Raw genomic sequence first — 13,573 nt, 5'->3', positions numbered from 1 at the left:
AGAGGGCATCCAGGAGAGAGGCCCAAGCAATACGCTCCCCGAGGAGCGTCTTGCCATACGTCACCACTGGGTCTGACTGAGCGCCTCCAGGAGAGAGGCCCAAGCAAGACGCGCCCCGAGGAGCGTCTTGCCACATGTCAGCACTCGGTCTGACTGAGCTGCTCCAGGAGAGAGAGCCAAGCAAGACGCGCCCCGAGGAGCGTCTTTCCACATGTCACCACTGGGTCTGACTGAGAGCCTCCAGGAGAGAGGCCCAAGCAAGACGCGCCCCGAGGAGCGTCTTGCCACATGTCAACACTGGGTCTGACTGAGCGCCTCCAGGAGAGAGGCCCAAGTAAGACGCGCCCCGAGGAGCGTCTTGCCACATGTCAACACTGGGTCTGACTGAGCGCCTCCAGGAGAGAGGCCCAAGCAAGACGCGCCCCGAGGAGCGTCTTGCCACATGTCAACACTGGGTCTGACTGAGCGCCTCCAGGAGAGTGGCCCAAGCAAGATGTGCCCCGAGGAGCGTCTTGCCACATGTCAACACTGGGTCTGACTGAGCGCCTCCAGGAGATGGCCCAAGCAAGAAGCGCCCCGAGGAGCGTCTTGCCACAGGTCAACACTGGGTCTGACTGAGCGCCTCCAGGAGAGAGGCCCAAGCAAGAAGCGCCCCGAGGAGCGTCTTGCCACATGTCAACAATGGGTCTGACTGAGGGCCTCCAGGAGAGAAGCCAAAGCAAGACGCGCCCCGAGGAGTGTCTTGCCACATGTCATCACTGGGTCTGACTGAGCCCCTCCAGGAGAGAGGCCCAAGCAAGAAGCGCCCCGAGGAGCGTCTTGCCACATGTCAACAATGGGTCTGACTGAGGGCCTCCAGGAGAGAGGCCCAAGCAAGACGCGCCCCGAGGAGTGTCTTGACACTTGTCAACACTGGGTCTGACTGAGGGCCTCCATGAGAGAGGCCCAAGCAATACGCGCCCCGAGGAGCGTCTTGCCATACGTCACCACTGGGTCTGACTGAGCGCCTCCAGGAGAGAGGCCCAAGCAAGACGCGCCCCGAGGAGCGTCTTGCCACATGTCAACACTGGGTCTGACTGAGCGCCTCCAGGAGAGAGGCCCAAGTAAGACGCGCCCCGAGGAGCGTCTTGCCACATGTCAACACTGGGTCTGACTGAGCGCCTCCAGGAGAGTGGCCCAAGCAAGATGTGCCCCGAGGAGCGTCTTGCCACATGTCAACACTGGGTCTGACTGAGCGCCTCCAGGAGATGGCCCAAGCAAGAAGCGCCCCGAGGAGCGTCTTGCCACAGGTCAACACTGGGTCTGACTGAGCGCCTCCAGGAGAGAGGCCCAAGCAAGAAGCGCCCCGAGGAGCGTCTTGCCACATGTCAACAATGGGTCTGACTGAGGGCCTCCAGGAGAGAAGCCAAAGCAAGACGCGCCCCGAGGAGTGTCTTGCCACATGTCATCACTGGGTCTGACTGAGCCCCTCCAGGAGAGAGGCCAAAGCAAGAAGCGCCCCAAGGAGCGTCTTGCCACATGTCAACAATGGGTCTGACTGAGGGCCTCCAGGAGAGAGGCCCAAGCAAGACGCGCCCCGAGGAGTGTCTTGACACTTGTCAACACTGGGTCTGACTGAGGGCCTCCATGAGAGAGGCCCAAGCAATACGCGCCCCGAGGAGCGTCTTGCCATACGTCACCACTGGGTCTGACTGAGCGCCTCCAGGAGAGAGGCCCAAGCAAGACGCGCCCCGAGGAGCATCTTGCCACATGTCAGTACTCGATCTGACTGAGCGCCTCCTGGAGAGAGGCCCAAGCAAGACGCGCCCCGAGGAGTGTCTTGCCACATGTCAACACTGGGTCTGACTGAGGGCCTCAATGAGAGAAGCCCAAGCAAGACGCGCCCCTAGGAGCGTCTTGCCGCATGTCAACACTGGGTCTGACTGAGGGCCTCCAGGAGAGAGGCCCAAGCAAGACGTGCCCCGAGGAGTGTCTTGACACTTGTGAACACTGGGTCTGACTGAGGGCCTCCATGAGAGAAGCCCAAGCAAGACGCGCCCCGAGGAGTGTCTTTCCACATGTCAACACTGGGTCTGACAGAGGGCCTCCAGGAGAGAGGCCCAAGCAATACGCGCCCCGAGGAGCGTCTTGCCATACGTCACCACTGGGTCTGACTGAGCGCCTCCAGGAGAGAGGCCCAAGCAAGACGCGCCCCGAGGAGCGTCTTGCCACATGTCAACACTGGGTCTGACTGAGCGCCTCCAGGAGAGTGGCCCAAGCAAGATGTGCCCCAAGGAGCGTCTTGCCACATGTCAACACTGGGTCTGACTGAGCGCCTCCAGGAGATGGCCCAAGCAAGAAGCGCCCCGAGGAGAGTCTTGCCACAGGTCAACACTGGGTCTGACTGAGCGCCTCCAGGAGAGAGGCCCAAGCAAGAAGCGCCCCGAGGAGCGTCTTGCCACATGTCAACAATGGGTCTGACTGAGGGCCTCCAGGAGAGAAGCCAAAGCAAGACGCGCCCCGAGGAGCGTCTTGCCACATGTTAACAATGGGTCTGACTGAGCGCCTCCAGGAGAGAGGCCCAAGCAAGACGCGCCCCGAGGAGTGTCTTGACACTTGTCAACACTGGGTCTGACTGAGGGCCTCCATGAGAGAAGCCCAAGCAAGACGCGCCCCGAGGAGTGTCTTGCCACATGTCAACACTGGGTCTGACAGAGGGCCTCCAGGAGAGAGGCCCAAGCAATACGCGCCCCGAGGAGCGTCTTGCCATACGTCACCACTGGGTCTGACTGAGCGCCTCCAGGAGAGAGGCCCAAGCAAGACGCGCCCCGAGGAGCGTCTTGTCACATGTCAGCACTCGGTCTGACTGAGCGCCTCCAGTAGAGAGAGCCAAGCAAGACGCGCCCCTAGGAGCGTCTTGCCACATGTCAACACTGGGTCTGACAGAGGGCCTCCAGGAGAGAGGCCCAAGCAAGACGCGCCCCGAGGAGTGTCTTGCCACATGTCAACACTGGGTCTGACTGAGCGCCTCCAGGAGAGAGGCCCAAGCAAGACGTGCACCGAGGAGCGTCTTGCCACATGTCAACACTGGATCTGACTGAGCGCCTCCAGGAGAGAGGCCCAAGCAAGACGCGCACCGAGGAGCGTCTTGCCACATGTCAGCACTTGGTCTGACTGAGCGCCTCCAGGAGAGAGGCCCAAGCAAGACGTGCACCGAGGAGCGTCTTGCCACATGTCAACACTGGATCTGACTGAGAGCCTCCAGGAGAGAGGCCCAAGCAAGAAGCGCCCCGAGGAGCGTCTTGCCACATGTCAACAATGGGTCTGACTGAGGGCCTCCAGGAGAGAGGCCCAAGCAAGACGCGCCCTGAGGAGCGTCTTGACACTTGTCAACACTGGGTCTGACTGAGGGCTTCCATGAGAGAGGCCCAAGCAAGACGCGCCCCGAGGAGCGTCTTGCCACATGTCAACACTGTGTCTGACAGAGGGCCTCCAGGAGAGAGGCCCAAGCAAGACGCGCCCCGAGGAGTGTCTTGCCACATGTCGACACTGGGTCTGACTGAGCGCCTCCAGGAGAGAGGCCCAAGCAAGACACGCCCCGAGGAGCGTCTTGACACATGTCAACACTGGGTCTGACTGAGGGCCTCAATGAGAGAAGCCCAAGCAAGACGCGCCCCGAGGAGCGTCTTGCTACATGTCAACACTGGGTCTGACAGAGGGCCTCCAGGAGAGAGGCCCAAGCAATACGTGCCCTGAGGAGCGTCTTGCCACATGTCACCACTGGGTCTGACTGAGCACCTCCAGGAGAGAGGCCCAAGTAAGACGCGCCCCGAGGAGCGTCTTGCCACATGTCACCACTGGGTCTGACTGAGCGCCTCCAGGAGAGAGGCCCAAGCAAGAAGCACCCCGAGGAGCCTCTTGCCACATGTCAACACTGGGTCTGACTGAGCGCCTCCAGGAGAGAGGCCCAAGCAAGACGTGCCCCGAGGAGCGTCTTGCCACATGTCAACACTGGGTCTGACTGAGCGCCTCCAGGAGAGAGGCCCAAGCAAGAAGCGCCCCGAGGAGCGTCTTGCCTCTTGTCAACAATGGGTCTGACTGAGGGCCTCCAGGAGAGAAGCCCAAGCAAGACGCGCCCAGAGGAGCGTCTTGCCACATGTCAACAATGGGTCTGACTGAGTGCCTCCAGGAGAGAGGCCCAAGCAAGACGCGCCCCGAGGAGCGTCTTGACACTTGTCAACACTGGGTCTGACTGAGCCCCTCCAGGAGAGAGGCCCAAGCAAGAAGCGCCCCGAGGAGCGTCTTGCCACATGTCAACAATGGGTCTGACTGAGGGCCTCCAGGAGAGAGGCCCAAGCAAGACGCGCCCTGAGGAGCGTCTTGACACTTGTCAACACTGGGTCTGACTGAGGGCTTCCATGAGAGAGGCCCAAGCAAGACGCGCCCCGAGGAGCGTCTTGCCACTTGTCAACACTGGGTCTGACAGAGGGCCTCCAGGAGAGAGGCCCAAGCAAGACGCGCCCCGAGGAGTGGCTTGCCACATGTCGACACTGGGTCTGACTGAGCGCCTCCAGGACAGAGGCCCAAGCAAGACACGCCCCGAGGAGCGTCTTGACACATGTCAACACTGGGTCTGACTGAGGGCCTCAATGAGAGAAGCCCAAGCAAGACGCGCCCCGAGGAGCGTCTTGCCACATGTCAACACTGGGTCTGACAGAGGGCCTCCAGGAGAGAGGCCCAAGCAATACGTGCCCCGAGGAGCGTCTTGCCACATGTCACCACTGGGTCTGACTGAGCACCTCCAGGAGAGAGGCCCAAGTAAGACGCGCCCCGAGGAGCGTCTTGCCACATGTCACCACTGGGTCTGACTGAGCGCCTCCAGGAGAGAGGCCCAAGCAAGAAGCGCCCCGAGGAGCCTCTTGCCACATGTCAACACTGGGTCTGACTGAGCGCCTCCAGGAGAGAGGCCCAAGCAAGACGTGCCCCGAGGAGCGTCTTGCCACATGTCAACACTGGGTCTGACTGAGCGCCTCCAGGAGAGAGGCCCAAGCAAGAAGCGCCCCGAGGAGCGTCTTGCCTCTTGTCAACAATGGGTCTGACTGAGTGCCTCCAGGAGAGAGGCCCAAGCAAGACGCGCCCCGAGGAGCGTCTTGACACTTGTCAACAATGGGTCTGACTGAGGGCCTCCATGAGAGAGGCCCAAGCAAGACGCGCCCCGAGGAGTGTCTTGCCACATGTCAACACTGGGTCTGACAGAGGGCCTCCAGGAGAGAGGCCCAAGCAAGACGCGCCCCGAGGAGTGTCTTGCCACATGTCATCACTGGGTCTGACTGAGCCCCTCCAGGAGAGAAGCCCAAGCAAGAAGCGCCCCGAGGAGCGTCTTGCCACATGTCAACAATGGGTCTGACTGAGGGCCTCCAGGAGAGAGGCCCAAGCAAGACGCGCCCCGAGGACTGTCTTGACACTTGTCAACACTGGGTCTGACTGAGGGCCTCCATGAGAGAGGCCCAAGCAATACGCGCCCCGAGGAGCGTCTTGCCATACGTCACCACTGGGTCTGACTGAGCGCCTCCAGGAGAGAGGCCCAAGCAAGACGCGCCCCGAGGAGCGTCTTGCCACATGTCAGCACTCGGTCTGACTGAGCGCCTCCAGGAGAGAGGCCCAAGCAAGACGCGCCCCGAGGAGTGTCTTGCCACATGTCAACACTGGGTCTGACTGAGCGCCTCCAGGAGAGAGGCCCAAGCAAGACGCGCACCGAGGAGCGTCTTGCCACATGTCAACACTGGGTCTGACTGAGCGCCTCCAGGAGAGAGGCCCAAGCAAGAAGCGCACCGAGGAGCGTCTTGCCACATGTCAGCACTTGGTCTGACTGAGCGCCTCCAGGAGAGAGGCCCAAGCAAGACGCGCCCCTAGGAGCGTCTTGCCACATGTCAACACTGGGTCTGACAGAGGGCCTCCAGGAGAGAGGCCCAAGCAAGACGCGCCCCGAGGAGCGTCTTGCCACATGTTAACACTGGGTCTGACTGAGCGCCTCCAGGAGAGAGGCCCAAGCAAGACGTGCCCCGAGGAGCGTCTTGCCACATGTCAACACTGGGTCTGACTGAGCGCCTCCAGGAGAGAGGCCCAAGCAAGAAGCGCCCCGAGGAGCGTCTTGCCACATGTCAACAATGGGTCTGACTGAGGGCCTCCAGGAGAGAGGCCCAAGCAAGACGCGCCCTGAGGAGCGTCTTGACACTTGTCAACACTGGGTCTGACTGAGGGCCTCCATGAGGGAGGCCCAAGCAAGACGCGCCCCGAGGAGCGTCTTGCCACATGTCAACACTGGGTCAGACAGAGGGCCTCCAGGAGAGAGGCCCAAGCAAGACGCGCCCCGAGGAGTGACTTGCCACATGTCAAGACTGGGTCTGACTGAGCGCCTCCAGGAGAAAGGCCCAAGCAAGACACGCCCCGAGGAGCGTCTTGACACATGTCAACACTGGGTATGACTGAGGGCCTCAATGAGAAAAGCCCAAGCAAGACGCGCCCCGAGGAGCGTCTTGCCACATGTCAACACTGGGTCTGACAGAGGGCCTCCAGGAGAGAGGCCCAAGCAATACGTGCCCCGAGGAGCGTCTTGCCACATGTCACCACTGGGTCTGACTGAGCGCCTCCAGGAGAGAGGCCCAAGTAAGACGCGCCCCGAGGAGCGTCTTGTCACATGTCAACACTGGGTCTGACTGAGCACCTCCAGGCGAGAGGCCCAAGCAAGAAGCGCCCCGAGGAGCGTCTTGCCAAATGTCAACACTGGGTCTGACTGAGCGCCTCCAGGAGAGAGGCCCAAGCAAGACGCGCCCCGAGGAGCGTCAGGCCACATGTCACTACTCAGTCTGACTGAGCGCCTCCAGGAGAGAGGCCCAAGCAAGACGCGCCCCGAGGAACGTCTTGCCACGTGTCAACACTGGGTCTGATTGAGGGCCTTCTGGAGAGAGGCCCAAGCAAGATGCGCCCCTAGGAGCGTCTTGCCACATGTCAACAATGGGTCTGACTGAGGGCCTCCAGGAGAGAAGCCCAAGCAAGACGCGCCCCGAGGAGCGTCTTGCCACATGTCAACAATGGGTCTTAATGATGGCCTCCAGGAGAGAAGCCCAAACAAGACGCACCCCGAGGAGCTTCTTGCCACATGTCAGCAGTCGGTCTGACTGAGCGCCTCCAGGAGAGAGGCCAAAGCAAGACGCGCCCCGAGGAGCGTCTTGCCACGTGTCAACACTGGGTCTTATTGAGGGCCTTCTGGAGAGAGGCCCAAGCAAGACGCGGCCTGAGGAGCGTCTTGCCACATGTCAACAATGGGTCTGACTGAGCGCCTCCAGCAGAGAGGCCCAAGCAAGATGCGCCCCGAGGAGCGTCTTGCCACGTGTCAACACTGGGTCTGACTGAGTGCCTCCAGGAGAGAGGCCCAAGCAAGACGCGCCCCGAGGAGCGTCTTGCCACATGTCACCACTGGGTCTGACTGAGCGCCTCCAGGAGAGAGGCCCAAGCAAGACGCGCCCCGAGGAGCGTCTTGCCACATGTCAACACTGGGTCTGACTGAGTGCCTCCATGAGAGAAGCCCCAGCAAGACGCGCCCCGATGAGCGTCTTGCCACATGTCAGCACTCGGTCTGACTGAGCGCCTCCAGGAGAGTGGCCCAAGCAAGAAGCGCCCCGAGGAGCGTCTTGCCACATGTCAACAATGGGTCTGACTGAGGGCCTCCAGGAGAGAAGCCATATCAAGACGCGCCCCGAGGAGCGTCTTGCCATATGTCAACACTGGGTCTGACTGAGCGCCTCCAGGAGAGAGGCCCAAGCAAGACGCGCCCGGAGGAGCGTCTTGCCACATGTCAACACTGGGTCTGACGGAGGGCCTCCAGGAGATAGGCCCTAGCAAGACGCGCCCCGAGGAGGGTCTTGCCACATGTCACCTCTGGTTCTGACTGAGCGCCTCCAGGAGAGAGGCCCAAGCAGGACGAGCCCCGAGGAGCGTCTTGCCACATGTCAACACTGGGTCTGACTGAGAGCCTCCAGGAGAGAGGCCCAAGCAAGACTCGCCCCGAGGAGTGTCTTGCCACTTGTCAACACTGGGTCTGATTGAGGGCCTTCTGGAGAGAGGCCCAAGCAAGATCCGCCCCGAGGAGCGTCTTTCCACATGTCAACAATGGGTCTGACTGAGGGCCTCCAGGAGAGAGGCCCAAGCAAAACGCGCCCCAAGGAGCGTCAGGCAACATGTCACTACTCAGTCTGACTGAGCGCCTCCAGGAGAGAGGCCCAAGCAAGACGCGCCCCGAGGAACGTCTTGCCACGTGTCAACACTGGGTCTGATTGAGGGCCTTCTGGAGAGAGGCCCAAGCAAGATGCGCCCCGAGGAGCGTCTTGCCACATGTCAACAATGGGTCTGACTGAGGGCCTCCAGGAGAGAAGCCCAAGCAAGACGCGCCCCGAGGAGCTTCTTGCCACATGTAAGCACTCGGTCTGACTGAGCACCTCCAGGAGAGAGGCCAAAGCAAGATGCGCTCGGAGGAGTGTATTGCCACATGTCAACAATGGGTCTGACTGAGCGCCTCCAGGAGAGAGGCCCAAGCAAGACGTGCCCCAAGGAGCGTCTTGCCACGTGTCAACACTGGGTCTGATTGAGGGCCTTCTGGAGAGAGGCCCAAGCAAGATGCGCCCCGAGGAGCGTCTTGCCACATGTAAACAATGGGTCTTACTGAGGTCCTCCAGGAGAGAAGCCCAAGCAAGACGCACCCCGAGGAGCTTCTTGCCACATGTCAGCAGTCGTTCTGACTGAGCGCCTCCAGGAGAGAGGCCAAAGCAAGACGCGCCCCGAGGAGCGTCTTGCCACGTGTCAACACTGGGTCTTATTGAGGGCCTTCTGGAGAGAGGCCCAAGCAAGACGCGGCCTGAGGAGCGTCTTGCCACATGTCAACAAAGGGTCTGACTGAGGGCCTCCAGGAGAGAAGCCCAAGCAAGACACGCCCCGAGGAGCGTCTTGCCACATGTCAACAATGGGTCTTACTGAGGGCCTCCAGGAGAGAGGCCAAAGCAAGACGCGCCCCGAGGAGCGTCTTGACACATGTCAACACTGGGTCTGACAGAGGGCCTCCTTGAGAGAGGCCCAAGCAAGACGCACCCCAAGGAGTGTCTTGCCACATGTCAAAACTGGGTCTGACTGAGCGCCTCCAGCAGAGAGGCCCAAGCAAGATGCGCCCCGAGGAGAGTCTTGCCACGTGTCAACACTGGGTCTGACTGAGCGCCTCCAGGAGAGAGGCCCAAGCAAGACGCGCCCCGAGGAGCGTCTTGCCACATGTAACCACTGGGTCTGACTGAGCGCCTCCAGGAGAGAGGCCCAAGCAAGACGCGCCCCGAGGAGCGTCTTGCCACGTGTCACCACTGGGTCTGACTGAGCGCCTCCAGGAGAGAGGCCCAAGCAAAACGCGCCCCGAGGAGCATCTTGCCACATGTCACTACTCGGTCTGACTGAGCGCCTCCAGGAGAGAGGCCCAAGCAAGACGCACCCCGAGGAGCATCTTGCCACATGTCAAAAAGGGGTCTGACTGAGGGCCTCCAGGAGAGAAGCCCAAGCAAGACGCGCCCCGAGGAGCGTCTTGCCAGATGTCAACAATGGGTCTAACTGAGCGCCTCCAGGAGAGAGGCCCAAGCAAGATGCGCCCCGAGGAGCGTCTTGCCACATGTCAACACTGGGTCTGACTGAGCGCCTCCAGGCGAGAGGCCCAAGCAAGAAGCGCCCCGAGGAGCGTCTTGCCACATGTCAACACTGGGTCTGACTGTGCGCCTCCAGGAGAGAGGCCCAAGCAAGACGCGCCCCGAGGAGCGTCTTGCCACATGTCATCACTGGGTCTGACAGAGGGCCTCCAGGAGAGAGGCCCCAGCAATACGCGCCCCGAGGAGCGTCTTGCCTTATGTCAGCACTCGGTCTGACTGAGCGCCTCCAGGAGAGAGGCCCAAGCAAGATGCGCCCGGAGGAGCGTCTTGCCACATGTCAACACTGGGTCTGACAGAGGGCCTCCAGGAGAGAGGCCCAAGCAAGACGCGCCCCGAGGAGCGTCTTGCCACATGTCACCTCTGGTTCTGACTGAGCGCCTCCAGGAGAGAGGCCCAAGCAAGACGCGCCCCGAGGAGCGTCTTGCCACATGTCAACAATGGGTCTGACTGAGGGCCTCCAGGAGAGAAGCCCAAGCAAGACGCGCCCCGAGGAGCGTCTTGACACATGTCAACACTGGGTCTGACAGAGGGCCTCCAGGAGAGAAGCCCAAGCAAGACGCGCCCCGAGGAGCGTCTTGACACATGTCAACACTGGGTCTGACAGAGGGCCTCCAGGAAAGAGGCCCAAGCAAGACGCGCCCCGAGGAGTGTCTTGCCACATGTCACCACTGGGTCTGACTGAGTGCCTCCAGGAGAGAGGCCCAAGCAAGACGCGCCCCGAGGAGCGTCGGGCCACATGTCACTACTCAGTCTGACTGAGCGCCTCCAGGAGAGAGGCCCAAGCAAGACGCGCCCCGAGAAGCGTCTTGCCACATGTCAACAATGGGTCTGACTGAGGGCCTCCAGGAGAGAAGCCTAAGCAAGACGCGCCCCGAGGAGCGTCTTGCCACATGTCAACAATTGGTCTTACTGAGGGCCTCCAGGAGAAAAGCCCAAGCAAGACGCGCCCCGAGGAGCTTCTTGCCACATGTCAGCACTCGGTCTGACTGAGCACCTCCAGGAGAGAGGCCCAAGCAAGACGCGCCCCGAGGAGCGTCTTGCCACGTGTCACCACTGGGTCTGACTGAGCGCCTCCAGGAGAGAGGCCCAAGCAAGACACGCCCCGAGGAGTGTCTTGCCACGTGTCAACACTGGGTCTGATTGAGGGCCTTCTGGAGAGAGGCCCAAGCAAGATGCGCCCCGAGGAGCGTCTTGCCACATGTCAACAATGGGTCTGACTGAGGGCCTCCAGGAGAGAGGCCCAAGCAAGACGCGCCCCGAGGAGCGTCAGGCCACATGTCACTACTCAGTCTGACTGAGCGCCTCCAGGAGAGAGGCCCAAGCAAGACGCGCCCCGAGGAACATCTTGCCACGTGTCACCACTGGGTCTGACTGAGCGCCTCCAGGAGAGAGGCCCAAGTAAGACGCGCCCCGAGGAGCGTCATGTCACATGTCAACACTGGGTCTGACTGAGCACCTCCAGGCGAGAGGCCCAAGCAAGAAGCGCCCCGAGGAGCGTCTTGCCAAATGTCAACACTGGGTCTGACTGAGCGCCTCCAGGAGAGAGGCCCAAGCAAGACGCGCCCCAAGGAGCGTCAGGCCACATGTCACTACTCAGTCTGACTGAGCGCCTCCAGGAGAGAGGCCCAAGCAAGACGCGCCCCGAGGAACGTCTTGCCACGTGTCAACACTGGGTCTGATTGAGGGCCTTCTGGAGAGAGGCCCAAGCAAGATGCGCCCCTAGGAGCGTCTTGCCACATGTCAACAATGGGTCTGACTGAGGGCCTCCAGGAGAGAAGCCCAAGCAAGACGCGCCCCGAGGAGCGTCTTGCCACATGTCAACAATTGGTCTTACTTAGGGCCTCCAGGAGAAAAGCCCAAGCAAGACGCGCCCCGAGGAGCTTCTTGCCACATGTCAGCACTCGGTCTGACTGAGCGCCTCCAGGAGAGAGGCCCAAGCAAGACGCGCCCCGAGGAGCGTCTTGCCACGTGTCACCACTGGGTCTGACTGAGCGCCTCCAGGAGAGAGGCCCAAGCAAGACACGCCCCGAGGAGTGTCTTGCCACGTGTCAACACTGGGTCTGATTGAGGGCCTTCTGGAGAGGGGCCCAAGCAAGATGCGCCCCGAGGAGCGTCTTGCCACATGTCAACAATGGGTCTGACTGAGGGCCTCCAGGAGAGAGGCCCAAGCAAGACGCGCCCCGAGGAGCGTCAGGCCACATGTCACTACTCAGTCTGACTGAGCGCCTCCAGGAGAGAGGCCCAAGCAAGACGCGCCCCGAGGAACGTCTTGCCACGTGTCACCACTGGGTCTGACTGAGCGCCTCCAGGAGAGAGGCCCAAGTAAGACGCGCCCCGAGGAGCATCTTGTCACATGTCAACACTGGGTCTGACTGAGCACCTCCAGGCGAGAGGCCCAAGCAAGAAGCGCCCCGAGGAGCGTCTTGCTAAATGTCAACACTGGGTCTGACTGATCGCCTCCAGGAGAGAGGCCCAAGCAAGACGCGCCCCAAGGAGCGTCAGGCCACATGTCACTACTCAGTCTGACTGAGCGCCTCCAGGAGAGAGGCCCAAGCAAGACGCGCCCCGAGGAACGTCTTGCCACGTGTCAACACTGGGTCTGATTGAGGGCCTTCTGGAGAGAGGCCCAAGCAAGATGCGCCCCTAGGAGCGTCTTGCCACATGTCAACAATGGGTCTGACTGAGGGCCTCCAGGAGAGAAGCCCAAGCAAGACGCGCCCCGAGGAGCGTCTTGCCACATGTCAACAATGGGTCTTAATGATGGCCTCCAGGAGAGAAGCCCAAACAAGACGCACCCCGAGGAGCTTCTTGCCACATGTCAGCAGTCGGTCTGACTGAGCGCCTCCAGGAGAGAGGCCAAAGCAAGACGCGCCCCGAGGAGCGTCTTGCCACGTGTCAACACTGGGTCTTATTGAGGGTCTTCTGGAGAGAGGCCCAAGCAAGACGCGGCCTGAGGAGCGTCTTGCCACATGTCAACAATGGGTCTGACTGAGGGCCTCCAGGAGAGAAGCCCAAGCAAGACACGCCCCGAGGAGCGTCTTGCCACATGTCAACAATGGGTCTTACTGAGGGCCTCCAGGAGAGAGGCCAAAGCAAGACGCGCCCCGAGGAGCGTCTTGACACATGTCAACACTGGGTCTGACAGAGGGTCACCATGAGAGAGGCCCAAGCAAGACGCGCCCCGATGAGTGTCTTGCCACATGTGAACACTGGGTCTGACTGAGCGCCTCCAGCAGAGAGGCCCAAGCAAGATGCGCCCCGAGGAGCGTCTTGCCACGTGTCAACACTGGGTCTTACTGAGCGCCTCCAGGAGAGAGGCCCAAGCAAGACGCGCCCCGAGGAGCGTCTTGCCACATGTCACCACTGGGTCTGACTGAGCGCCTCCAGGAGAGAGGCCCCAGCAAGACGCGCCCCGAGGAGCGTCTTGCCACGTGTCACCACTGGGTCTGACCGAACGCCTCCAGGAGAGAGGCCCAAGCAAGACGAGCCCCGAGGAGCGTCTTGCCACATGTCAACACTGGGTCTGACTGAGTGCCTCCATGAGAGAAGCCCCAGCAAGACGCGCCCCGATGAGCGTCTTGCCACATGTCAGCATTCGGTCTGACTGAGCGCCTCCAGGAGAGTGGCCCAAGCAAGACGCGCCCCGAGGAGCGTCTTGCCACATGTCAACAATGGGTCTGACTGAGGGCCTCCAGGAGAGAAGCCATATCAAGACGCGCCCCGAGGAGCGTCTTGCCATATGTCAACACTGGGTCTGACTGAGCGCCTCCAGGAGAGAGGCCCAAGCAAGACGCGCCCGGAGGAGCGTCTTGCCACATGTCAACACTGGGTCTGACGGAGGGCCTCCAGGAGAGAGGCCC

Source organism: Nothobranchius furzeri, chromosome 3, assembly GCF_043380555.1.
Source record: "Nothobranchius furzeri strain GRZ-AD chromosome 3, NfurGRZ-RIMD1, whole genome shotgun sequence".
NCBI classification, from domain to species: Eukaryota; Metazoa; Chordata; class Actinopteri; order Cyprinodontiformes; family Nothobranchiidae; genus Nothobranchius; species Nothobranchius furzeri.
The sequence above is the reverse complement of the archived record's forward strand: the minus strand, read 5'-3'. Positions refer to the sequence as shown.